General features: G+C 43.5%; 2 protein-coding genes across 4 annotated transcripts in view; one reads left to right on the forward strand and one right to left on the reverse strand.

The window, feature by feature from the left end:
* Window positions 1-24,272, reverse strand: part of NIM1K (NIM1 serine/threonine protein kinase) — a 48,888-nt gene extending 24,616 nt beyond the window's left edge. Inside the window, exons 1-2 of one of the 3 annotated variants that reach the window (XM_072136512.1) lie at window positions 24,058-24,270; window positions 4,288-4,386 (exon numbers count right to left, since the gene is read on the reverse strand). The gene's annotated coding sequence lies outside the window, so the exon portion shown is untranslated. Of the gene's footprint in view, window positions 1-4,287; window positions 4,473-24,057 lie in introns of those variants that run through there. The other 2 variants (XM_072136496.1, XM_072136504.1) reach the window with 2 other exon arrangements.
* Window positions 1-26,153, forward strand: part of CCL28 (C-C motif chemokine ligand 28) — a 156,378-nt gene that overhangs the window by 98,468 nt on the left and 31,757 nt on the right. The window lies entirely within an intron of this gene.

Here is a 26,153-nt window from a genome sequence, read left to right on the forward strand (position 1 = left end):
CACCGTGACTCTGGTAATCTTCTTATATTTGTTATACATGGCCTCCATCCTTCTAAAGTCACCTTTTGCAATTATGCTAATGAGTCCGAAGGGCTCTGGGAAGTGTTAGCAAGCGCCCCTGCATACTTTAGCTTTACAAGCTGTCACACTGTGCAGGACTACTTCCCAGTTACACATTATGAGATTACAGCAGGTAGAGGGAAGGGAGAAGTGATGAAGAAATAGGGGAGTGGTGAAGCTACAACACAGAGGGGCTCTGTTAACGCCCAACCAGAGGCTTTTTAGCTCATTAGCATAATTGTACAAGTTGATTTTTTGAATGAAGAAGGCCATGGATAACAAACATAAGAAGATTACCACAGTCACTGTGCCTGGATCTATGAGTAAGTGTCCCTGGTTTATCATGATGGATTTTGAGTGGTCAAGATTTTGAGGTCTAGCTGTTGCCAAAATTGTACACTAGAGGACAAATAGAGGAGATGATAGAAGGAAGGGCTGTGATACATTTTATAGATTCATGTGTGCATTTTCTCTATTAGTAGTTCGTTTATACTGATTCAGTCTATTTTGTGCACAATTTTTCACGCTACCTTGCAGGGGTCATATTGATTTGTTTCTATATCGGTCAGTGACAGTGCCCCTAGTGGCAGAGTTTATGTCTACAGGATCATGTTTATATCATTCAGCTCTTCACCTCCCACTCATTTCCTGCAACTAAAATATAAAGTTAAAAAAAAAATTATGTAGCTCATAAAACCATAAAAAGTCATGTTGAGCAAGCAGCTGAGAGCAGACATGAAGATTTTTTCCGTTACGTTATAAAATAAATCGGCATATAGGAATTGTATATTTTTCCCTGCTAAAAATTTGCAAACAAAGAAGTTTTTGTGAAGCTTTACGGCTGCAGTACTGAGAGCGGTACAGATCACATTGGGACTGCGGTCAGAGACTCTGATGTGACCGGGACCTGGAGAACATCTTGCTGGTTATTTGCAGAAAAATTTCCCTATTTATAAAAATAATCTCTCAGGTAACCATTGCGGGAATGGACTCTGCACATATTAACTGGTTCTAATGGTAAAAGCTAGCTGGATGGGTGGGATGGAGTAGTAGCCCTAGAACAACAGAGGTATAAAAGACTCCCTCCTGCCCTTTAAGAAGAGGACAATTATAAAAGAGCCCTGATACTTGGGGGTCCTGCACCCAATTCTGCTTTCTTTAAACTGTTTTGAAAGTATTAGGCATTGCTCTTAGAGATACGTGTAACTGTACCTTAGTGGAAGATTTTAGTAGCAGCAGGATTGTGAAAAATGCATTTATATCCCAGGTTGGTAGGTACTCGAAGTGTACTGTGGGGACATGTCCGTGCTCTTACCCTTCTGCATTGAACTGCTCCCCTTGGAGAGTAGTATCCAACTGTAGCTAAAGCTTTTACTAAGAGCAGAGAGTGGAGAAACTGTAGAGTAACTCAATGGATAGAGCTCAGAACACAGAGTACTTCAATACTGGAGTATTTTTCATCCGTGCTGCTACTATAAACTTATATAAATGTAAACAGGTTTCCATGATGATAGATGTCATTTAAGGATACATTCACACTAACGTATGGAGGACGTATATACGGCCAACGTATATACGGCCGATTTACGTCCCCCATAGACGGCAATGGGCGCACAGCGCCCTACGGGAGCGGTACGGTGCAGGACACGTGTGGCACTGTACCACTCCGTACCCGGGAAAAAGATAGGACCTGTCCATTTATCCCTATGTGGAGGCGCAGGGGTGAGCTACGCTCACCTCCTCCTCCTCTCCCTGTGCACTGCCGTTGCCCGCCCGTACCGTACCGTAGCGGGCAACGGCAGTGCACAGGGGCAGTGTGAATATAGCCTAAGATTCAGGATGTTCATGTTATACCATCACTCCTGGAATGGGGCTCCATGTGCTCACAGGATAAACTTATTCTGGAAGCCCAACCTTCTTTATCCTACAGGAATAGACCCCACCAGCCTCCGAATTAGACTGTCCGCGGCTGCATTTCTGTGTGACAGTTTGAGCGCCCCAGAGGATCCTCTGATTCTCTGGTGGGCCAGTCCGACACTGCCTTTAATGGCATTACTAGGATTTGTTAGATTGTGGGTTAAAACATTACAAGGTCCTTCTTGACATTAGAAATGGATGTCCTACAAAGAATTCAGTTTTAAATGATAGAACATGGTCCCAAGAGGAAAACCTCAAAACGCAGCAATGGTTCTACATGACTTAATAGAACATTTAAAGGAAATCTACCATCAAAATCCATCACAATCAATCAGGGACACTTACTCATAGATCCAGGCACAGTGACTGTGGTAATCTTCTTATAATTGTTATCCATGGCCTCCTTCCTTCTAAAATCTACTCGTAAAATTATGCTAATGAGCTTGAAGGGCTCATTACCAGAGCCCCTCTGTTCTATAAGAAGATTACCACAGTCACAGTGTTTGGATCAATGAGAAAGTGCCCCTGGGTTATCTTGCTTGAATTTTGATGGGAGATTTTCTTTAATACAAGATTTTGTTGTGCCCAGGTGACATCCTTATACTTGGGGCTGTGCACTCCTTAGAGAATAATATTAGAATATCAGATGGGTTATACAAAGATGATAGAGAAAGAAGACCTGTGGCCCCTATGACAAGACTTGGCAGACATAGGGTTAATGTCATCCATTGAAGACTTCAAAAGGCAATTAGACTTCAAAGAGGAGAGATGGAAAAGCTTCTCTGATATATCTGATGATAATGACATGTACAATGTATTCAGGACTGGCTCCTATTGTCCCTGATGTGGGACTTTGAACTTAGCAGACAGGACAAAAGCAGCCGATCTCTTGCCATATATTAAGGTGGCCTTATGCAATAGTGTCCATAGTGTCCCCTCCATGAAAATGACAAGGCAGGCTATTCATACTAAAAATGTTTGGTTAATTCATTGTCCATATGTCCTAGTCACAACTAGGGATATGCAAATCCGGTCAAGTTTGGGTTCAGTTTGAACTTAGCCCTCACCCAAACCTGTAAGTTTTGTCCGAGCACCGAACCCGTGCAAGGAAACAAATGCGATTGGTGCTGGTACCCTTTTACAGCAGCTAGTATTGCCCGTGGCATTTAAAGAGTTAACTAGACTTAATACTGGATGTATTGCAATATATATAGCAGTGCTGTGTTTGTCAAATGTCATATTTTTGGGGTACAGGAAACACTTTGGGGCCTGATATTCTGTCTTGAGTACCAGTTTGAAAAAGTTGCAAATTTTGTCCATGTACTTATATTATAAAAACAGCACAAAGAGAAGAGTGACAAGATATGGTAAGGTCAAGGGATACATAATGGACATATACTGTGGATTATAATATTATATAGGTGGTTTGGGTGGTAGCCAAAGCCGTCTAGGGGGCCCATGGCCACCCAAACCACTCACCAAAATTTATACTGAGAAGGACCCTATGAAATCCTCATACATCAGTTCCTGCTCTCAATACACCTGTAAACAACACCCATTTCAGGACCTTTCAAGGTTCTCCAAAGGTCCTTAAACCGCAGATTGAAAGCAGCAGAAGATACACATCCTCCATTCCCCAAGTAGCTGATTCGAGTCCCATATGTGCGAAGTGATTCCAGACTTTCCATGGCAATCACAATCCACCCCTGGTAAGGGGCGCTATGGAGTGTATCCCCTACTGACAATAAGACAACCCTTGGGCAAATGCTCCCCATCCATGGGCCCTACACTTATTGTACACTGGCACACCAAGGGGTTTTCAGAGTGACACGAGTTTCAGCTGGAAACCAAGGAACCCACATACTGTTAGTACACAGATGCCCCAGTGCAGTGTAAACAGGTGCACCCCTGGCTTTAAGGATGAAGCATCCTACATACAAGACAAAATAAATACTGTATATGGAGTGTAATATATTATCAGCAAAAGAAACCAAGCTTAAAGGAGGCCATTCACTGAAGGGTATTCCTCTCAACTCCCTGATAACACATGAACACTTGGTTCAGTTGTGAGAGGGAAGGGAAGCTGATAAGATAAGCTGATCATATATCTTCCTTACTTCCCCAAAATATATCAGGATTTTCTCCATCCACATAAGATTCCTTTCTCGCTCACACACACATATATATATATATATATATATATATATATATATATATATATATATATATGGTCTTGAATCCTGTTTGCCCATAGTCACCAACATTAATAAAGCCTACTTTCATATAAACTATCCCTTTAAGTGAACTTACCTTATGTATGATTGACAGCCTTGGTGTTGTGGAGGTCTCTGCTCGTCGTTGTGACTGTCGGTATCCCTCGTACTTCTCCAGGATCCTCAGGCTCATTCCCTGTGTGTACAGAACAGCAGGAGACATGAGAGGCGTGCAGATAATCGGCTTCCTCCTGCCTGGCGCTCTGATCAGATGTGTGCCTGGCGGTGTGTTTGTGCAATTTCCTCCGATTTACGTGTTCCCACTAAGCCAGCCTGTCTGGCTCTGAATCTTCCTGTGCTGTTACAATGCTCCGCTGTGCTGGATAATTGACTCTTCTCATGAAGCAGAACCTTAGCCCAGCACAGACAGGGGGGACTGACATTCTGGAGGGTCAGAGCGCAGTCACACAAGGACAAAGAGCTGCAATGACGGAAAATAACACAAAACTTACAAAGCAGCTTTATATATACAGAACATGCCCTGGGGAAATCTTACAGCAGATATGAGTAATAAGTTATATTTTAACCGTACACGTGGAAACTATGTTTTTATTTAGCAAAGAATCATAGAACAACATCTGTAGCAGATGTAGCAGAACTGAGGTTGTCACAAGACACAATTCTATCTCCATGTGGTATCTGTACCCCGGTTCAAATTGGAAAGATGCACAGGAATCTGATTTCTTGTTACCTATTCCCTTACATTATTATAAGTAACCCAGAAAAATACAGCAATATTTTTATATCTGTTTCTGTATTCTATCTATTTATCTGTGCATTTGTATATATATATATTTCCAATCTTCTTGTCTATCTACAGTATCTATCTATCTCATATCTATCTATCTATCTATCTATCTATCTATCTATCTATCTATCTATCTATATAATATCTATCTATCTACCTATCTATCTATCTATCTATCTATCTATCTATCTATCTATCTATCTATATATTATCTATCTATCTATCTACCTACCTATCTATCTATCTATCTATCTCAAATAATATTATGATTGCACTCTCTCCTGGTTTGTTTAGCTAAGGAAGGCATTACCACTATGCATACTACAAAACAGTATGGGATTTATGACATATCTCTCTATATATCTATCTGCCCATCCATTCATCTAAGACATCTATTTATTTATTTATCCATCCATCAACTCCATCCATCTACAGTATCTATCTATCTACAAAGCAAAAAATGGAGTAAGGGAAATCGAAGAGTTGGAAGTTTGGCTTACAGATTCCCCAGCCCTGCTATCTATCTATCTATCTATCTATCTATCTATCTATCTATCTATCTATCTATCTATCTATCTGTCTGTCTATATATCCCATATCTATCTATCTATCTATCTATCTATCTATCTATCTATCTATCTATCTATCTATCTATCTATCTATCTACCTGAGGAAAGTTCTCAGCAGCCAAATTGCAAAAAAATGGCGGATACAAGCTCAAAGGGCCAGGCATTCAGGTCTTCCAAAATAGGTACAAGGAAAAAAGCAGCACTCAAACGCAGATAGCTGCTTTGGATTGCTGCTTTTTTCCTTGTACATATCTAAAATAATATTCTGATTGCACTGTGTGATTTATGACTATATATCTATATATGTCTACCCATTAATCTACGATATCTATCTATCCATCCATCTATTGTATCTATCTATCTACAAAGCAAAAAAGTGGTTGGAGTAAGGGAAATCGAGGAGTTGGAAATTTGGTTTACAGACTCCACAGCCCTGCTATCTATCTATCCATCCATCCATCTACAGTACAGTATTTATCTGTATTATCAGGGCTGTGGAGTCTGCGCTGATTCCTAAAATATATAATAAATTGGTAACGTTTGATCAATGCAGTATGTTCTAAAAATTATGGAACGTCCTTTCTATTAAATGTATATTCTATTCCTAATCTAAGGATATAATTCAGGGGTGAACAACCTTTGTTGGTCTGAGGGTTGCATTGTCATACTGCTCAACGTTAAGGGGTTGTACCAGTAACAAGTACCCTAGATGCCCTAACTACCACAGTACAGCACAAAATGCCACTTCAGAAATTATACATACCACAGTACAGAGTCGGAGTAAGGAAAATTGAGGAGTCAAAGTTGGAGTCTGGGCTGTGGAGTTTAGCTTACAGTCTTCATATCTATCTATCTATCTATCTATCTATCTCCTATCTTTCTTTCTTTCTATCTATCTATCTATCTATCTCATATCTATCTATCTATCTATCTATCTATCTATCTATCTATCTCCATGTACTCAGTGGTGTACCTAAAATGGAAGCAGACCACATTTTTTCTATGGGAATTTAAATTAATTAAGTGGCGTGCTGTATCTAAACTTATAAGGAGGTTGTGTTTCTAAATGAATAAGAGACCAATATAGGGAGCAGTATATATTATCTTATCTGGGGTGGGGGTGTTTTTTTCTCTCTGCTCTACACCCCTGTAATTATGTTTCTACACAAATCTTAGTTATGTCTCTATATATTATCAACTGATATATCTATCAATCTCATATAAATTTGTTTGCTATTTTTCATTTATTTCAATATATTTGTATCTCCTATAACTGTTTATCTATCCTATTTTATCTATATTTTTATTCATTTATCTATCTATTTGCATACACATATATGTCTAGACTTGAATCCTGGACCACACGCCTTATGGTGAATGACCTAAACTCACTAATAAAAAATGCAGCCAGTTCCCCCTTGTACCCCATGTCCTCCCTTCCATTTGATGTCTCTGTATGTCCTGCAGCTTTAAGCATCTCTCGGCAGATAATAAGCTTCTTCTGCACGGGATATACTGTACTAAGTAATCCATCCCGGATTTCCTTGCTGCTCGGCCTGGCTTAGTGATGCTCCAGTACTCACATACACAGCTGTTTGTCAAAGTCATCAGCCAAGAAGACAGCACAGAAATAGCCACAGGCAGAAGAACCTGCAAGACGCTATCCAGACATTAGATACACCCCCAGTAATGTCACAGCATTTATTTCTAATGAGCAACAAAGAAAGAATAAGTACAGATGGAGGGATCCATATCTCAAAGTAGCTCCCAGCCCCCTCACATAGGGGGCACTGCGACTATGTGGCATCCGGCTCCTCCATGAAGCCTGTGCTGCTGCAGTGTACTGCTGGCAAAGTGATGACATCAGGGGCATAACTACAGCGGTAGGAGCCATAGCAGCTCATCCAACCTGACACTCTGAAAAATGGAGGATGTGCACAATTATATACATATTGGGGGATCCTTTCCTAAGGGCCCGAATTGCGTTTTTACGTCGGGTTACACGAATATTACCGTTTTGCACCGATTTTCCCTGAATTGCCCCGAGATTTTGTCACACGCGACCGAATTGTGGCGCATCGGCGCCGGCATGCACGCGACAGAAATCAGGGGGGGGGCATAGCCGTCGGAAAACCCGTCGGATTCGGAGAAACCACCGTATTTTTTTAAAAACGTGTCGCTTGACACGCGCTTACCTGCACCCGGCCTGGCTTGGTGTACTTCAGTGCTCTCCAACGGACTTCAGCGCAGCAGCGACACCTGGTGGACATCGGAGGAACCTTAGTGAATCACCGGAAGACCCGAATCCTCCGCAGAGAACGCGCCGCTGGATCGCGAATGGACCGGGTAAGTAAATCTGCCCCATTATCCTGCTCATTGTACAGCATAATGGGGCTCATTTAGTTAGGGTCAAGCTGCACTTTTGTCAGACTTTGCACCTTTTTCGGGGATTGCACGGCTTAGGTATTTAACCTGTGTCTGCGCTGGGATTGTGGCCCACACAATCATATTTTGGCGCAGCTGCGCTGGCTTTTATGCGACACAAATTAGGGGGTGGGCCGTCAGACGATACGACTGATTCGGACTGAACGAGGGATTTAACTTTCAAATTGTGTTGCAAGCCCAAACACTTACATGCACTACTAAAAAGATGGTGAACTCCGTCGGGCCTGACCGGGGAACGACACATGCAGGATCTCGGACGCACGATCTTAGTGAATCGCGGCATTGTGCATTATCGTCCGACAATGCACTTTCGGTGAACTCCAGCGGATGGGTAAGTATTTTGCCCCAATATGTATATAACAGTGCACATCTTCCACAGTACACAGCTGAGCCAGGTGACCAGAATAGTTGAGGGAAGGGGAAGTAGAACGGCAGGACTAGGAATTTCTTATGTCTACTTCCTGCAGTCCACTACCCCATGTGATCTGCAACTGCTGGGCTTCGCCAAGTCCAATCTGTGGCCTCTGACACCCTCCAGTAATAATATACATATGTGTATGGAAGTGTATATGTGCTGACTGTTCTGCAGAAGAAGAGGGAATTTGGAATTTGAACAGGGGAAAAACCGAAAAAAAGTCATGTTTTCTGAAGGCCATTTTAGGCTGTATCATTAACTCCTTGGCAATACACTTGGGGGTCTGTTGCCGCATCCCTGACATACATGTACATCTCAGTGATCACCTGGGCTCAGTAGTCCGTGCAATCGCTGCGGGATCTCGGCTGTATGTGAAAGCCGGGCTCCCGCAGAAACAGCTAGGATTGCAATACATGCGATCCCGGCTGTTTAACCCTATAGACGCTGGATCACGCCAGCAAGTCATTACTCCTGTATAATGGGTGTGCTATGGATGAACTGCTTATAGAATACAGCAGGTGTCAATAATCCGATTTGCCTAGAAATATCCGAAGCTACATTTATGCCCTTTGGCACAGATCCTTCTCATAATCTGTTTTTACATGTGAATTTCCCAGTAAAATTCATTAGATATTCCATGATCTCTCAGAGGACATCACTTAGCCCCAGTGTGAGGTCTCCTGTGATCTGGTGTTTGCTTTGTGGATTCTCTTGTGACTTGTTAGCTTCTTGTATTTATCTGGTTAGGTCCTCTAATAACTGAGGTTTGATCTTATTATATCACATTTTAATACCCGCTAAAGCACCTGCCCAAATACCCCATTGCATAATACTCTTCCTGCATTATAATCTATAGAGTGTAAAGTTGGGAAAATGTTTTTAGCTCCATTTTCATCACATTGGGTCACAGACACCAAATTATTTACTGTGTCCAGGACATAGTGTGTCCCTAAGTTCATGTGTCCCCCTTTCCCTCCACTTTATCCCCATAGAAAGGTGTTGGAGCATTAAGGCTCTTAAATCCCACGTTCCAGACCTCTGGCTTGTTCCTTGACTAAATTCCCAGCCCTTTCCTGTGTTCCCTGCCGGATCTTTGTGCTCATGAGAAAGCTGTTCCTTGCAACCTGTTTCCGTGTATTGACCCCGGACCTGTTCCTGAATCTGCTCCTCCACTGCCAGCCCTGACCCTGAACCGTTGCCGCCTATATTGACCTATTGCCTATCCCTGACCACGACATTGCCTAGTGATTCTGTACCTCGACCTTGGCTGTCACCGTGGACAAGTCGCACCTGTGGAGCGACCAGGTGCCACCTCCGGTCTCAGGTGTCTGCTTGTGTTATCGTCCGCGGTGTACTGATTAAGGTAAAAATTAAGGGGTTTGCACAATTGGGTGGCCCATTTCAGGGTTAGGAAAGGCTGATCTATGGGCAGTTCCTTTTCTTACCTAGGGGTGAACCTAAACTCTCTGCTGCCTGAGGTGTGCTATAGAATTTCACCCTCTCCGCAACCTCCAATAGTAATACATCAGAATATAATTTTAGAAAGTGGGTTCCCCATGCAGTGTCTCACATCCATGCTGACATGAAGTGTAACGAGACATTGGGGCTCATTTACTAAGGGTCTGCGCACGCACTCTTGTCAGACTTTTCGGATTTAGCACGGCTCTGGCAGATATTTAACAGGGGTCTGCGCTGGCATTTTGTCGCATGCGATCAGATTGTGGCCAGGCTGCGCTGGCTTCCATGCAACAGAAATCAGGGGGCGAGCCGTCGCACGATCCGACTGATTGGGACTGAGCGTGGGATTAAACTTTCAAATTGTGTCGCAGGACAATGCACTTACATGCTCCGGGAAGAAGAAGGTGAACCCTGGCGGACCTGAGCGAGAAAGCGACACATGCAGGATATCGGATGCACGATCTTAGTGAATCGCGGCAGAGGGCATGATCATTGGACAATGCACTTTCTGTGAACTGTGCCTGATTATTTTTAAGTGCTTTGTAGCTGATAACTGCGACCCTGATTCTGCCCCCTTTCTTGCTGCCTGAGGCAAGTGGCTCAGCTCATGGTTGGTGCACCTCATGCATTTACCAATAGCAATTTGCTTAAACCCATAGCTATGATCTATAAATGAATCCAAGAATAAGTGTCCTGTTTTCCTACAAGACCACCAGAAGAGAGGACAAACATTACAAGTCAAGTCAATGGACTATATAATTTAGAACTGAATATATTCCAGTAAGCAAACATGATCTACAGGGCTGCATAGAAACTACTGACCTGATAAACACTGCACTGAATAGGTAACATGTAAGAACACGACTCTACTCGGCTCCATGGTTTCCTTGTCCCATTATTAAATATTAGGCTATAGGGGAGTGCCAGCTTTTGGGCATCATTGTACTTTATGTTTGTGCATAACCTGGTCAAATACCATCCGATAACGTGGTTAAGTTGCTTATTAAGTCTCCCAAGCCACACTGTATGGGCACTATAATACATATATTAAAGGGGCATCCTTGAATATTAAGGCAATCTACCATCAAAATCCATCATGATAAACCAGGGACATTACTCATAGATCCAGGCACCGAGACTTTGGTTATAATCTTATATTTGTTATCCATGGCCTCCTTCCTTCTAAAAATCCCCCCCCGGGTGGTGTTACCAGAGCCCCAGGCAACTTTTGCAGGCTGTTACATTGTCTCCAATCCCCCCTACTCTCTCAGCACTTACTCCCTCTTCCTATTGTAATCTCAAACAGTGGGAGGAAGGGGAACGTTCCTGCACAGTGTAACAGCCAGTGAAGCTTGATGGCTCATTCGCATAATTTCGAAATTAAGTTAACTTTTAGAAGAAAAGAGGCCATAGATAACAAATATAAGAATATTATCACAGTCATGTTGCCTGGATCTATGAGTAGGTGTCTTTTCTTTATCATGATGGATTTTAATGGAAGATCCCCTTTAAGAGCTAGCAATATCTGAGTGGTAGGGTTCTGACTCTCACTGATCAGTGGTTGCACATACCCTGTATAAATGAAGTAGAGGTCATTCATCTCAAAAAAGTAATTGAGTGAATAAGGCACATGGCACTAACATTGTCCTGAGGGTCTCCGTGGTCTAAGCCCAATCACAAAGTTATCCGTCTATCCGTTATCCGTCTCCCAATAATAACCATTTAATAACTGTACATTCACATCACAGTGTTCTGCCCCCTTATGTTTAAAAAAAACTTTTTTGGGCAGTGTCGGCCAATTAAATGATGTGTCTTCCTGTCCATATGACCACAGAGTCTAAACCCCCAACTGTTTCCTAAATGGGACTGACTGAGCTGCAATACCACAACCAACCTGTGGACAAAAGTTTGTCTGTTTCTGAAAAATATAACTTCTTTTTGGTAATGTTCCACAACCCCTTTAACTTATGTCATGTAACAGTTCTCCTACAATGACATTCTTACTAAGTAAATGACAGCGCTGGCTGTACACTGTGTAGTGTGTGCTCACTTGTCCTTACGATTATCAGAACTCTGTTGGCGTCTTTCTGTTGGCAGAGAACCCACCATTCTGGAAGGAACTGACTGACATAACAAGTCTGTTTACATTCAGGATGTTTTTATTCGCTTTTTTTATAGCACAATGACATCCACAATGGAAGTTATAATAAGGCTCCTTATGTAACCAACAGGGTATTCACCGAACTATAAGGATACTGAATCATTCACGGTAATCGGTGAGTTCCAGCCTGATATCCTACATGTGTCTCTTCCCTGCTCAGGTCCGACAGAGTTCACTTGCAACAAAATTTGAATGTAAAATCCCACGCTGAATCAGTCAGATCGTCCGATGGCACGCCCCCCTGATTTGTGTCGCATAAAAGCCATTGCAGCTGTGCCCAAAAAAATCATGTGCGCCAAAATCCCAGCCCATATACTTGCTAAATACCTATCCAAGCCGTTCAATCCCCGAAAGCGGCGCACAGTCCGATGAAAGCGCGTCCCTTAGTAAATGAGCCCCATAGTCTTCTACCTGCAGGTAACATGTTATAGAGCAGGGCGCACGGTGAACAGTAGGTTCCGCAGAAATGTAGGTAATTGTGCCTCTATGTGCAATCTGCTCAGCTCATCCTGCTCTATAACATGCAGCATGCAGATCGGGAAAACCCGACGGATTCGGAGAAACCGCTGTATTTAAAAAAAAAAAAAAAAAATGTGTTGTTTGACATGCACTTACCTGCATCGGGCCTAACTTGGTGAACTTCAGTGCTCTCCGACGGAATTCAGCGCAGCAGCGACACCTGATGGACATCGGGGGAACTACCTTAGTGAATCGCCGGAAGACCCGAATCCTCCACCGAGAACGTGCCGCTGGATCGCGAATGGACCGGGTAACTAAATCTGCCCCATTGTCTCCTGCTCTGTAGCATCTTGCATACATGCATACAATACAATATGTTAACCTCCTCCTGCTCTATAAGATTGCATATTAAATTGCATTTTGAACGTGTCAGGTTCTCTGTGTTAATAAAATGAAACAGAAAGATGGAAGATGGAGAGACCACTTTATATTACGGTTTAATTAAGGAGGTACAAATCCAATTAGTTAATTGCCGAGGGTCCCTCGATCCTCTGTCATCACCAGAGAGGGCTACTTGGCATTTAATCATTATATGCTTATTTAAAGCAATAAACCTCCATGTAATGAACACTGGGGGGAGAGAACTCTCAATCCCAGCTAAAAGCTCCCATCCCTCTAGTTATCATCCAAGCAAAGTATAAGAGACAAACACTCAAAATGCTCCATATTACAGAAAAATCCTACATATTGGTGGCGACAGTGTCGGACTGGCCTGCCAGAGAACCAGAGGACCCTCCGATGTGCCCAGTCTCTTATCAAGAACTGGATCCCTACAGGTAAAGCAGAAGGAAACCCAGTTTGGAAACTTGTAGATAGAGAGTTGGCCCTCGGTCAGAACTATGGAGCTCATTTACTAAGGGTCCGCGGACCGCATTTTCGTCGGCTTTCCCGACGATTTCAGATGTGCGTCACATGTAACAGGGGTTTTTGGCGCACACGATCGGATTTTGGTGCATCGGTGCCGGCTTTCACGCAACACAAATCGGGGGGCAGGCCGTCGGACGATCCGTCGGATTCCGACAAACCGCGGGATTAAACATCGTAAATTGTGTTGCAAGACATGCACTCACATACACCGGGAAGAAGAAGGTGAACTCCGGCGGATCTGATCGGAGAAGCGACAGATGCAGGATCTCGATCGCACGATGTTGGTGAATCGCGCCGGACTTCATCTTCGTTGGACCGTCCGTATCGGGGATCGCTACAGGATCGGGTAAGTAAATGTGCCCCATGAATCCACCAACAGACCAACAAGTCCAGCCCCTAAATTGGATGGTGCAGACCACTCTAAGCAGGGTTGTGCATTTCTGAATTTCCCACAACAACCCCGAAGTTGGTAAGAACAAGATAAGACTTATTAATTGTAATGAATTGTAGAAGTCAAGCAGATAGCGGATCCCCCACCACTGGGAATCAGATTACGACATTTTCAGTACATGTCAGTAATGTCATGAGATAATTTGTTGCTATAAGCGACAGCTAAATGTACACAAAGACAATTCTTACCTTAATATTGTTTAGTGGTTACTTTATTGCCCCCAGAGAAAAGATACAAGACCCCAGAGATACAATGTAGTCAGTTACTGTATAAATCGATGGCTGAATAACTGATTATAACAAACATTGTATAAAAATTTGATCTACGCCTATTGTATACCTAGAACGTGTTATTTCTCCAGTCGTAGGGAACCTGGCACCAGCTGAGTCCTAGTCAGGATGATGAACTAATTGTCACTAAACGTAATGAAAGGCCAAGGATTACAATGTCACCCAGAAGCAGGATAAAAGTCACGGCTTCCACAATGGCAAATCGGAAATGTATCTTGTTAATCCAGTCTTTATGTTGTGTAGGGAGAGGGATATCCTTAGATCCAGTGCACATGTCTTATACCGTGCCTGTTATGTAACCCGCAGAAAAGCTTCAGTGCATGACATGAAGAATCCACAGAGGAAGAAGAAAGATACAGCGTGGATTAAAGGGGAATTCTGCTTTTCAGAATATTTCACAGGATGAGGAGGCTATCTGGTTGAAAAACCATATTGGTGGAAAAGGGGCAAATCCGTGGTTTGCGCCCAGTGGCGAATTGAGTGTCCCATGGGCCCTGGGCTGTTCACAGAACTAGCCCCCCCCCCCAGTGTCCAAACCAACATGTGCCTGGATTTTAGGATGTGATGTCACACAAGCTGTGCACCTGTGTGACATCACATGACCAGGGATATAACGAGCTGTGCACCTGTGTGACATCACATGACCAGGGATATAATGAGCCGTGCACTTGCGTGACATCACATGACCAGGGATATAACGAGCTGTGCACCTGTGTGACAGCACATGACCAGGGATATAATGAGCCGTGCACTTGCGTGACATCACATGACCAGGGATATAACGAGCTGTGCACCTGTGTGACAGCACATGACCAGGGATATGACGAGCTGCGCATCTGTGTGACATCACATGGCCAGGGATATAACGAGCCGTGCACCTGTGTGACATCACATGACCAGGGATATAACAAGCCGTGCACCCGTGTGACAACATATGACCAGGGGTATAATGAGCCATGCACCTGTGTGACAGCACATGACCAGGGATATAATGAGCCATGCACCTGTGTGACATCACATGACCAGGGATATAACGAGCCGTGCACCTGTGTGACATCACCTGACCAGGGATATTATGAGCCGTGCACCTGTGTGACATCACATTACTAGCGATATAACGAGCCGTGCGCCTCTGTGAGATCACATGACCAGGGATATAACGAGCCGTGCACCTGTGTGACATCACATGACTAGCGTTATAACGAGCATTGCGCCTGTGTGAGATCACATGACCAGGGACTGGTTTTGATCCAAAGGAAGTAAACAATGAAGCTTTCTGTTGAGTGGAAGCAAGCAGAGATCTAGAAAACCATGAGGATTGGATAGAGAAAGTATATTGAGGTGCTGCTGCTTGTTGCACCCAGCCAATTTACTATTATTGTTTTGAAACGGTAAACCCCTTTAAAAAATAAAAGCACTGGAAAATAACTTGGATGGCAAATCATGAAAGAGTTAGTTTCCTGTTATTAGCGCTCACCCTGGCAGCCCCCATATACCGGCAGCTGTGATTACTGTTCTCTGTCCGACAGCCATATCTTGATAGCGTGTCTGAATAAACAGCACAACATTCCTGTAGTCTGGGGGAGACGCAATCACTAGTCCATGTACTAATTAGGGTATACACCATGTGTCGTGGCTGAGTTATTACATCCCACAAACATTCACATATAAAACAAATTTTGCAAGAGGTGATTTTGTAACCCCAAACATCACAGAAACACAGAAGCAGAAAGAATTTCTAACTAAAGACCATTTAAAAATTTTGAATGCAGGGAAAAAAATGTTTGATAAAATGCAAATTAGTATTTTGGGTGTGACTCTGAGGATTGGTGCGCCCTCTATTGTCCAGTTTCACTGCCCACTCAACTGTCAGAGCCCTCATTGGGAAAAAAAGGGCACAATGGACCATATGGCCCCAACCCTTGTGCATAGACATTAAACAAGTTTTCCCACCAAACAAATCAGGCCCTATCCAATGGATAGGGCCTAACTTGCTGATCGGTGGAGGTCTCAGTGATGAGACCCCCACAGATCATGAGAACGGGGGTCCAAAGGGGTCCCAGGTATCTCCGTCGAACCCCTCGTCGCTCTGCAAGATGAATGGCACAGACTGCTACGCATGACCGTTCTACTCCATTCATTTCTATGGAGCAGACGAACCCCGTCGGACCTCCCGTTCTCGTGATCTGTGGGGATCTCATCACTAAGACCACCACAGATTAGCAAGTTAGGCCCTATATTTGATGGAATAACCCCTTTGAGATTCCTCTACATTCAGCCCACATAATGGGGCTCATTTACTAAGGGTCCGCAGAGCACATTTTTGTTGGGTTTTCCGACGATTTCCGTTTTGCGCCGAATTGCCCCGGAATTTTGGCGCACGCGATCGGATTTTGGTGCACGCGCGCTAGCTTGCACATGAAAGAAATGGGGGGCATGGCTGTCGGACAAACCGCTAGATTTAACATTTAGAATTGTGTCGCAAGACATGCACTTACATGCACCAGGAAGAAGCAGGTGAACTCCGGCGGACCTCGGCGTGGAAGCGACACATGCAGGATATCGGACACACGACCTTAGTGAATCACGGCAGACCTGAATCCTCATCGGACAACGCACTGAGGGATCGCCACAGGACCGGGTAAGTAAATCTGCCCCATTATCTCAATAAAAACATAGTTATGATGCTGGACACTTCTCAGACAAGGCTATATTTTGTAGCTTCTTCTAGAAAATGAATGAGTTTATGTGTAACTGTTAATATATGATATATTTTAAGAAAATCCATCTCTGGCCACTGACCTCTAATTAAAAAGCAAAGAGATTTGTCTCTCACTCCTCCCAAAACTGTCTATAGTCCAACTGATGAATGACCTGCATTGATCCAGATAAGCATCTAATGTCAGATGAGGGGAAGATGGTCTGTAAGAAATGTAATTAATTTTAGACAAAGTCCTTTTAGATTTTTGGTTACTCTGTTTGAAGTAGGGGGGGAGCGGTATACAAAAATGTGTATACTAAGGACATTTCACACTGTCACACTGTAACATGTGGGACCCACAGTGATCAGCATGGACCTAACTACCAATATGGCAGCCACTATAGCAGCTACAATGGGGCCCGAGGTACAGGGCCGGCACCAGCACTGGGCATACCTGGGCCCAGAGCTGCTGGGGGGGCCCATATAAGTCTATACATAAGGAATCCAAGAGGGTGAGGGGGGCTGTATGTAATGAATCCATAGATTATGAGGGGGACTTATATAAGATAGTCCTTAGGGGGCTGTTAAGTATGATAAACTAGGTAACTGGAGACTGGTTTTAGTTTCTGAATTTTTAATGTGGCCTCGTTAGTTAACTGCAAAGGGGCCCAATGAGGCTCTGTCGCCCAGGGGCCTACTGAAACCTGGAGCCGACCCTGCTGAGGTGTCTATTATCTCCAAGTGGAGAGGGCCCAACCACAGTATGCAATGGGCCCAATATTTACTATTTACTCCACTGTCCTCCGAATGGCACAGTGATGCCCTTGATCACAGTGTTTGTCCGAAGGTTGAAAAAAAACAGCGCCACCCCTGACCATGGTTAGCACTAGCATTGCAGCTCAGCTGTATAGAAATGAACAGAACTTAGGTGCAATACCATGCACTACCCATGATCAGGGGAGGAGCTGTTTTTGGAATAAAGAAGCCATGTTTTTAACCCCTTTAACGCCTAAAATATTTCTCATTAAAATTAATGAAGGAAACTACCACTCCATTAAGGGCATTTGAGGACACCTATATGTGATCGCTACCATTATAATAATAGTTATCATAGGTAAAACTAATTAAATTGTAATAACTCAAAGATGATAAGATTTTCATTCACCTACATGATAGGTGGTGTTAAGCAGCAACTGGTAAGCGTTACCAGAGCCCCTCCATGCTGTAGCTTTACAGCATACATAGCACATACCTAGCCTGCTCAGAAATGGATGGAACATCTGTTATATGATACATATTACACTCAATACATGGTTCTCATAAGATAAGATGAAACTTGGATATTTTTTTTTCAGGTTTCACTTTCATCTCATTATAATCACATTGGGGGTCATTTACTAACGGCCCGATTCGCGTTTTCCCGACGTGTTACCCGAATATTTCCGATTTGCGCCGCTTGTACATGAATTGCCCCGGGTTTTTGGCGCACGCGATCGGATTGTGGCGCATCGGGGCCGGCATGCGCGCGACAGAAATCGGGGGGCGTGGCCGAACGAAAACCCGACGTATTCGGAAAAACCGCCGCATTTAAAAACCGAAATGTGTCGCTTGGGAAGCGCTCACCTTCACCTGCTATGGGATGGTGCATTCCGGGGCGTTAAGATTATTTTCGGCGCAGCAGGAACTACCTTCTTAAATCCCAGCCGGACCCGAATCCTGTGCAGAGAAGGCGCCGCTGGATCGCGAATGGGCCGGGTAAGTAAATCTGCCCCATTGTGCCTGTTTGTTCCCAAAAAATAGAAGTATTACCAGAATAACAAGATCCTTGGCTTCTACTAGAAAGCACAGAGCATAATCGTTCTTAGTCATTGGGAAATGTAGCACTTCCCATCATCAGACATAAGTATCTGAGAATAAACCTATTCAGAAAAGTTCACGTCAATGTGTTGAATGTTGTTCAATGTTCCACAGCTCAGTCCAGCAATTCCCTGACATGAATAGCCTGTATTGTCTGCATCCATGAGAACACATTCACAATTTCATCCCGAAAATGGGACTCATGACAATAGGGAAGTGACTACAGACCACATGTGCCCTGGATTGTTTATCTTGCAAGGTATTGTCACGGCCTAGGCAGTCTATGGCTTTGGCCTGGTGTCATCATGTGACCTCATCGCGGAGTCACCAACAGAGACTGGTGGTGACGGGAAGAGCCGTGCTGGATCGGAGGCAAGGACTGAGGTAAGTCCTTTCTTAATTTTACTCCACATTGTCTCAGGAATAAAAAAAATAGCAATCCTAGACAACACCTTTAATATTGAAGCCCTTTGTGTCACAAATTTGTAGTACAAATTTCTAAAACTAAAATAGAATTCAATTTTTTGATAAATTTCCGTACATTGTAGGGAGCTAGGAAGCCTCATGATGGTTTGAGTACGATGTTGACCTAAGTGTTATTTTGCAGGAGCCAAGGGTTATACGAGCTGGACTTCCGCTTGTTTCTAGTGGATGAAAGGGCCATGGACTCCTGTACTCCCGCCGTTTCCATGAAAACCACTTTGTTTGCCAAGGATATCCAGACCACTAAAGGGTTGTGCATACAGGAGGAGGGCTCCACTTCATCTGCGCATACCCGTTCACAGATGCTGACCGATAGCTAAGCAGGGGTGTCACTTGAGGGGGTGCAGAGGCAGCGGTCGCACCCGGGCCCAAGAGGTTTAGAGGGCCCTTATGGTGTCACTTTCCCATATGAGAAGACTAGTACTATATACCATACATTATAGTCGGGGGCCTGGCACAGACTTTGCACTGGTGCCCATCAGCTTCTAGTTACACCATTGCAGCTAAGCAAAGTTTGATGTAACTTTTTAAAAAAAAAAAAAAAAAACACCTTGTCAGTGTGCACTCTATTCTCTACAGGGGACATGGGGGAGCCAGAAAAGGGCTCCTGGTGACAGGTTCCCTTTAAGCCCAACAGAAGTGAATCGGAAGCAAAGTATCACACTGTTTACGCTGCTTATATAACTCTGGTTTCCCCCCAAATCCCTACCACTGCTGACCATAACGGAGGATGCTTCATTTTATAGGTACAGGTGGGATCCTGTGGTTATGCTATAATGGGGCAGATTTATCAAGCTGTCTAAATGTCAGAATATTCTTAGTTGCTCATGGTAACCAATTACAGCTCAGCTTTCATTTTACCAGTGCTCATGGATATTTTAAAGGGGAGCTGTGATTGGTTGCCATGGGCAACTAAGAATATACAGAATTTTAAACAGCTTGATAAATCTGCCCCAATATGTCTTGGGAAAAGCACTTTACTACAAACTTCATTCCCGAACATCACATTTAGAATGTTCATGTTTAGTTTCTAGTTTTCAAGGGAAATTCTTATCTTTGACCTTGGGATGTTTATCTGTGAATTTTAGTAAAAAATTCCATAAGATTTACAGAAAATGTGTCTCTAGGGAACAATATTACAGTAAAAGTTTATTAGTATATTTGTATTAAAGGGGCTTCACAAAGCCAAAATTCTTAAATATACTCAGGATAACAAAATAACACATTCTCTAATTCACTGTTATTAACAAAAATGCAGCATTTCACAGATATAATTGTAAACTGTCTCTATCAGTCCTGCTGTACACAATTTTGGTTGTCCCTGGATCCGACCATGAATCTATTGACTTTAGGGTCGGCAGACATATTGGTGCACATTTACTTAGCTGGTCACTGCCGATGCACATTTACAGAAAGTGCATTGTCCGCCGATAATGCACTGTGCCGCGATTCACTAAGAATGTGTCGATTCCCGGCTCAGGTCCGACAGAGTTCACCATCGTTTTAGTGCTGCATCTAAGTGCTAGGGCTTGCGACACAATTTGAAATTTAAATTCCGTGCTCAGTCCGCATCAGTAGGACCGTCTGACCCCCCAATTTGTGCTGCATGGAAGCTAGCACAGCTGAGCCACAAAACGTGTTGCATTCGACACAATCCCAGCGCAGACACTTCTTAAATACCTGCAAGCTGTTTTAGCTTCGAAAACGGTGAACAGTCTGACAAAAGTGTACTGCATGACCCTTGGTAAATAAGCCCCATTATTCTCCTGTCTGACACTGCACAGAGCTGCTCTTTTACCTCCAGCCCCCACCCTTTCCAGGAGGAGCTCACACACACACAGACTTCCTGCCGGCAACAACAGTGAGGAGAGAAAAACTACAAGCTACAGGCAGATAAGATCTTTATCAAGGGGAGGGAGGCACATCAGATCTGACAGTGTGTGTATAGTTTAGATGTAGCAGAGCTGAGAGTGTTATATGCATCTCATGGATCTCATCATCTCTCATCTCTTATCTGTCTAATCTCTGATGTGTCAGATACTAGTGAAGAGGCTTAATATATAAACTCTGTACATTGTCAGCACACAGCATCTGACAGCACAGAGGAATCATGAAGTGTCTGCTTAGAGAGTCCTCGCTCACACTCTGGAATCTTACACTGACCATCACTGAGTGATAGAAGCTAATACAGCAATAAAATTGAGTAAAATTGGAAAGTAAGGGTCTAAAAATTATCTTTATTGTGTAAACATCAATAGCCCTATAATCAAAACCCTATAATCGTAAAGAAAACAACTTGAAAATTTTAACAAGCAAAAATGTTCCCATTGGACTAATTTATTACCTCAGAAGGAAAATGGCTCATTTGCTACAGGTAATAACATCTCTATTTGCTGCTTGTATCCTAGTGGTGGTCACACACCAGAGGGCTGCTGTATTATGGAGGTAGCATAGCCATGCATCTTAGGGAGAATATCGTAGCTATGTAGCTCTATAGTTCATGGAATACATGAAGACCAGATACAGAGGAGTCAAATACAAACCGCTCCCTGATCAGATCTGCTTACAGAACCGGGGCTACACGGAAATCATTATTCTCCGTCGCACTGTCAACATCATGTGATGGTAAAATCTGTCCAAATTATGACAGGTGACAAGGCAGACACCCCAGCAGATGACTCTGGAAACTGAAGCTGATCTGCAAATATATGTTCACACAGTGGAGAAACAACTTGTCTGCATGAAGGGACTTGTAGAGGCAGATGAAGCCTCCATACCACAACGGCCATATATTATTCTTTATGGAGGACCTTTCACCTCCCGGAGCTTTCATTCTCTGAAGTTCCAGGACTCCGGTGCGTGTGTTGTGCAGTGGCGTAACAACAAGCTGATGGGCTCCAGTGCAAAGTCTGTGCAGGCCCCGACTATAATGTATGGTTTATAGTCTTCTCATATGGGAAAGTGACCCCTAGACCTCTTGGGCCCAGGTGCTACCGCAACCTCGGCACCCCCTCAAGGTACGCTACTGGTGTTGTGTGACTGTACCTTTGATTGTACACATTGGGGCAGATTTACTTACCCGGCCCATTCGCGATCCAGCGGCGCGTTCTCTGCTGTGGATTCGGGTCTTCTGGCGATTCACTAAGGCAGTTCCTCCGACGTCCACCAGGTGGCTGCGCTGAAGTTCCCCGAGGCCTGCCGAATGCACTGAAGTTCACGGGCCTATTCCTGGTGAAGGTAAGCGCGAGTCCCGCGACACTTTTTTTTTTTTTTTTTTTAAATGCAGTGGTTTTTCCGAATCCGTCGGGTTTTCGTTCGGCCACGCCCCCCCCCGTTTTCCGTCACGTGCATGCCAGCGCCGACCGTGCGCCAAAATCCCGGGGCAATACAGGGAAAATCGTCACAAATCGGAAATATTCGGGTAGCACGTTGGGAAAACGCGAATCGGGCCCTTAATAAATGACCCCCAATGTATATTGTCACATACATTATTCACTTGGCTGGTAAACCAATCACTGACCACAATGGGATGTCACCACTTCTGGTCTGGAGAGGCCCAGAAGAGGATCTTCCATTAGGCTATTTTCCCATGGCTGCCAGGTGTCCATGGTAAAAGATAACTTCCTTTGGAGACTACTAAGGTCTTTTTACTAGGAATGGGTGTTCAGAATAATTTTTCTGGTGGGTCCAAGGCCTTCAGTCTGACAAGCTCACGAGTGGAGAGTATCTATACAAAACTAGCCCTCTCAGAAACCTGTTTTTGACAGGCTCCAATAGCCTTTGCTATGCTGACCTTAAAAAATGCCTTTGGCAGTATTCTGAAACATTTCAGTAGTTTATATAAGTTTATTTCACATTACCTGGCCTGTACGACGTGCATATCAATGGAGAGGGGAGGGGTGACCCCTCCTCCTCTCCAGCGCGGTGGACGTATGCATACTTCAGTGTGCATGTGGCATAACCATCTGTAAATCCAGTTAATAAAGAGGCCATGGTAGCCCTTCAGGATCTTTAGCATCATCATTAAAAATTGATTGTGGAAGGAAGGAGGCCCTGGATAACAAATATATAAGAATACTGTATCACCACAGTCACGGTGCCTGGATCTATGAGTAATGTCCCTGGTTTATCATGATTTTGAAGGTAGATTTCCTTTAAATTATGAAATCTGTTGCCTTCCAACAGGAGCAGGTAGAATACAAAGTTTTATGGAGAGATTTTGCACAAATCTAATATCTATATCGGTCTTCTCTATATAGTATAAATATATCATACTGACTGTATATAGTTCTGCCTTTAGTGACTGACCACATACATAGTTTATATTAGAAAGCAAGTTCTCATATACACTTAGATATGATACTAAAAAGTAACACAACCCCTGAAGTTTACAGGAGCACCATATCAGGATGACATACACGTAATACACATATATACCAGGTGTGATGGAAAACGTATACATCCCGTCCATAGAACTCTGCATACGCAGTATTGAATGCATATAAAATATATGCACTTCCCACAATTTGCTCTTATTGACGCTTCGCTCAGTTAAGTTTGCCGTATCCTAGAAAGCCCCTTTAACCCTCCTCTTCAGTGGACGAGCGATAGCTTTGTATCGATTAATATATAACCTTTTGCAGAGACTCCTAGCAATTAAAATTCACAGAATCCCCAAATCCTTCCTATACATCCATACTACGTCACCAGCTCGGAGACTCTGGAGGAAGGAAATCCAACGGGGAGACACATTATATGACATCTGCTGGCGCGTTTCATGGACAGAATCAGCAGGGATCACAGGCATAAGCAGCGAAATGCATAGAGATAAAGCAAGTGTTACCTTCGCTGGTGGTCTGCGGGGGGCTTTGGGGGGCTGCTGGTCAGGAGCCGGCAGGGCTTTTATGTAATCACAGACGTGCAGGAAGAATTCATGTGTTGTTGTTGCTGATGCTGGTCCTGATATTCTCTAGAAGGGCAGCTGTTTTCCAATTTGCAAAGCCATCCATTCTAGAAAAACAGGGAGGATCTCTCTGAATGGGAATGGTGCGTTAGCAAGAAGGAGGGTGGCTGACCGCAGACCCTCATCCCCCTGAGGCTGTGTTTGTGGTGGGAGGTGGAGGAGCTGGGACTATAGCTATGGCAACCAGAAGGAATTAGCAAATGTAATGCTTTCTATTCCAGGTAGAAACTAAGGTGGCTTTAGGTTCCTGAAATGTATTATCTCCTTAGATCCCATTAGTTTTGCCTTTTTGTATCATTTGTTATGTAACAAACCTGTTTTGTTACTATTGTTTTTACGATTTCTTAAACCGATGAGACAGATTTTACGCTTCGTCAATGTACAACATTTAAATTTGATTTATTATAATAATAATCTTTATTTATATAGCGCCATTCCGGAGCAATTTAGTGGCTATTTTAGTTTTTGCAATTGTTGATTTTTTTTTCTCTCTTTTAGGCTACATTCACACTAACGTACGGCGTATATATGTCCCCCATACACTTTATTGGCCTCATTGCGCCGTACGGGAGAGGTACGGTGCTGCACGCGTGCGCCACCGTACCGTAGCCAATAGGGAGATAGGACATGTCCTATCTTTCGATGGAATACGGTGCCGGACCCCATGTTACTCTATGGAGAGGGGCAGGGGTGAGCAGCGCTCATCCCCTGCTCCTCTCCCATGCCCAATGTATGCAAGCCGTACTAGGGTACAGCGGGCATACATCGTGTAAATGTAGCGTTAAATTGGAAAATACAGATTGTGTATTTCTGTTTTTTAGGACGAATGCCAAATCTTGAAGATCTGGCAAAACTTTTGGCAACGCATATGAAATTCAAGGTGGGGCTTCGGCATCACAGGGATTTTGTTTTCAAATATTTTAAGAATTTTTGAAAAAAATCTGACGGGAGATTATTTTTAGGATTATGTCAGAATAATTTTTAGGGTGTATGATGATTATAGTAGATTGGGTTGAATATAGACTCAGGTTGGTTGCGACTAATTCCTGTATTTTGTTAGATGATATTTTAATATAGATCAAATAAAGCATCATAAGTTTTATCCCATTGAAGAAATGACCTTCCTTTTTTTCACTGACTTTTTATCTGTGAACCAGACAGTCTGCTGTCCCACTGCATAGTGAACAATTAACTTGTGAGGAGGAACTACTTGAGGTGAAGAGCCGGCGAGCTGTGTCAAGTTCTTTTTCTAAAGACTCGGTTCATTGGGGGACATTTATCAGGGTTGTACTGTAGTTTGAAACCGTGAAATAATCTCAATTCCTTGCGAAGTGTGATTATTTCTCTTTTACCCTGACTCCGGCATCACCCCCAGGGGCGGATAAGTCTGCAACCCCCCCTCCCCCTCCCGTAAGGTTATTCCAATTACTCCATCATATGGGAATAAATTCAGAACAAATCTCTGGATCTATGTTCCAGAATCCATATCTTCAAACCGCACAGTATTGGGGGAATCAAACCCGGATTTACCTGGGTAGATAGAATTGAATGCATTGCTGATGCAGGGAGCTGTTTGCCACCATGTTAAGACGTCATCATGTCTGCCTGTTTCAGAACCACCCATAGCCACGGCAGAGGGGGATGCAGGACTGCTGTGGAGGAATGAGGAAAGGCATCAGGGGAAGGGGGATTAGAAGGGATGGCACCACAATTTGGGAGAGTTCAGAAAGGGAGGGAAAAAATAATATGGCTCACTACTGATGGATCAAAAGTAAAGGAGGCCTTGTATGTGAGGGGCCAACTGAAAAGGGGTATTAAGAGAGGGGCTACAGTAAGAAGGGCATTTTATCTGGGGGCCGGTGATGGAAAAAATTTACAGCAAAGGGTATAGATTAGGTGGGTAAAATATGCCACTCTTTATCCATCAGAAAAGTTGGGATGTATGAATAATTCATCTTCATAGTTTTTTTGAAACT

The sequence above is a fragment of the Engystomops pustulosus genome, chromosome 1 (assembly GCF_040894005.1).
Source record: "Engystomops pustulosus chromosome 1, aEngPut4.maternal, whole genome shotgun sequence".
Lineage (NCBI taxonomy): Eukaryota > Metazoa > Chordata > Amphibia > Anura > Leptodactylidae > Engystomops > Engystomops pustulosus.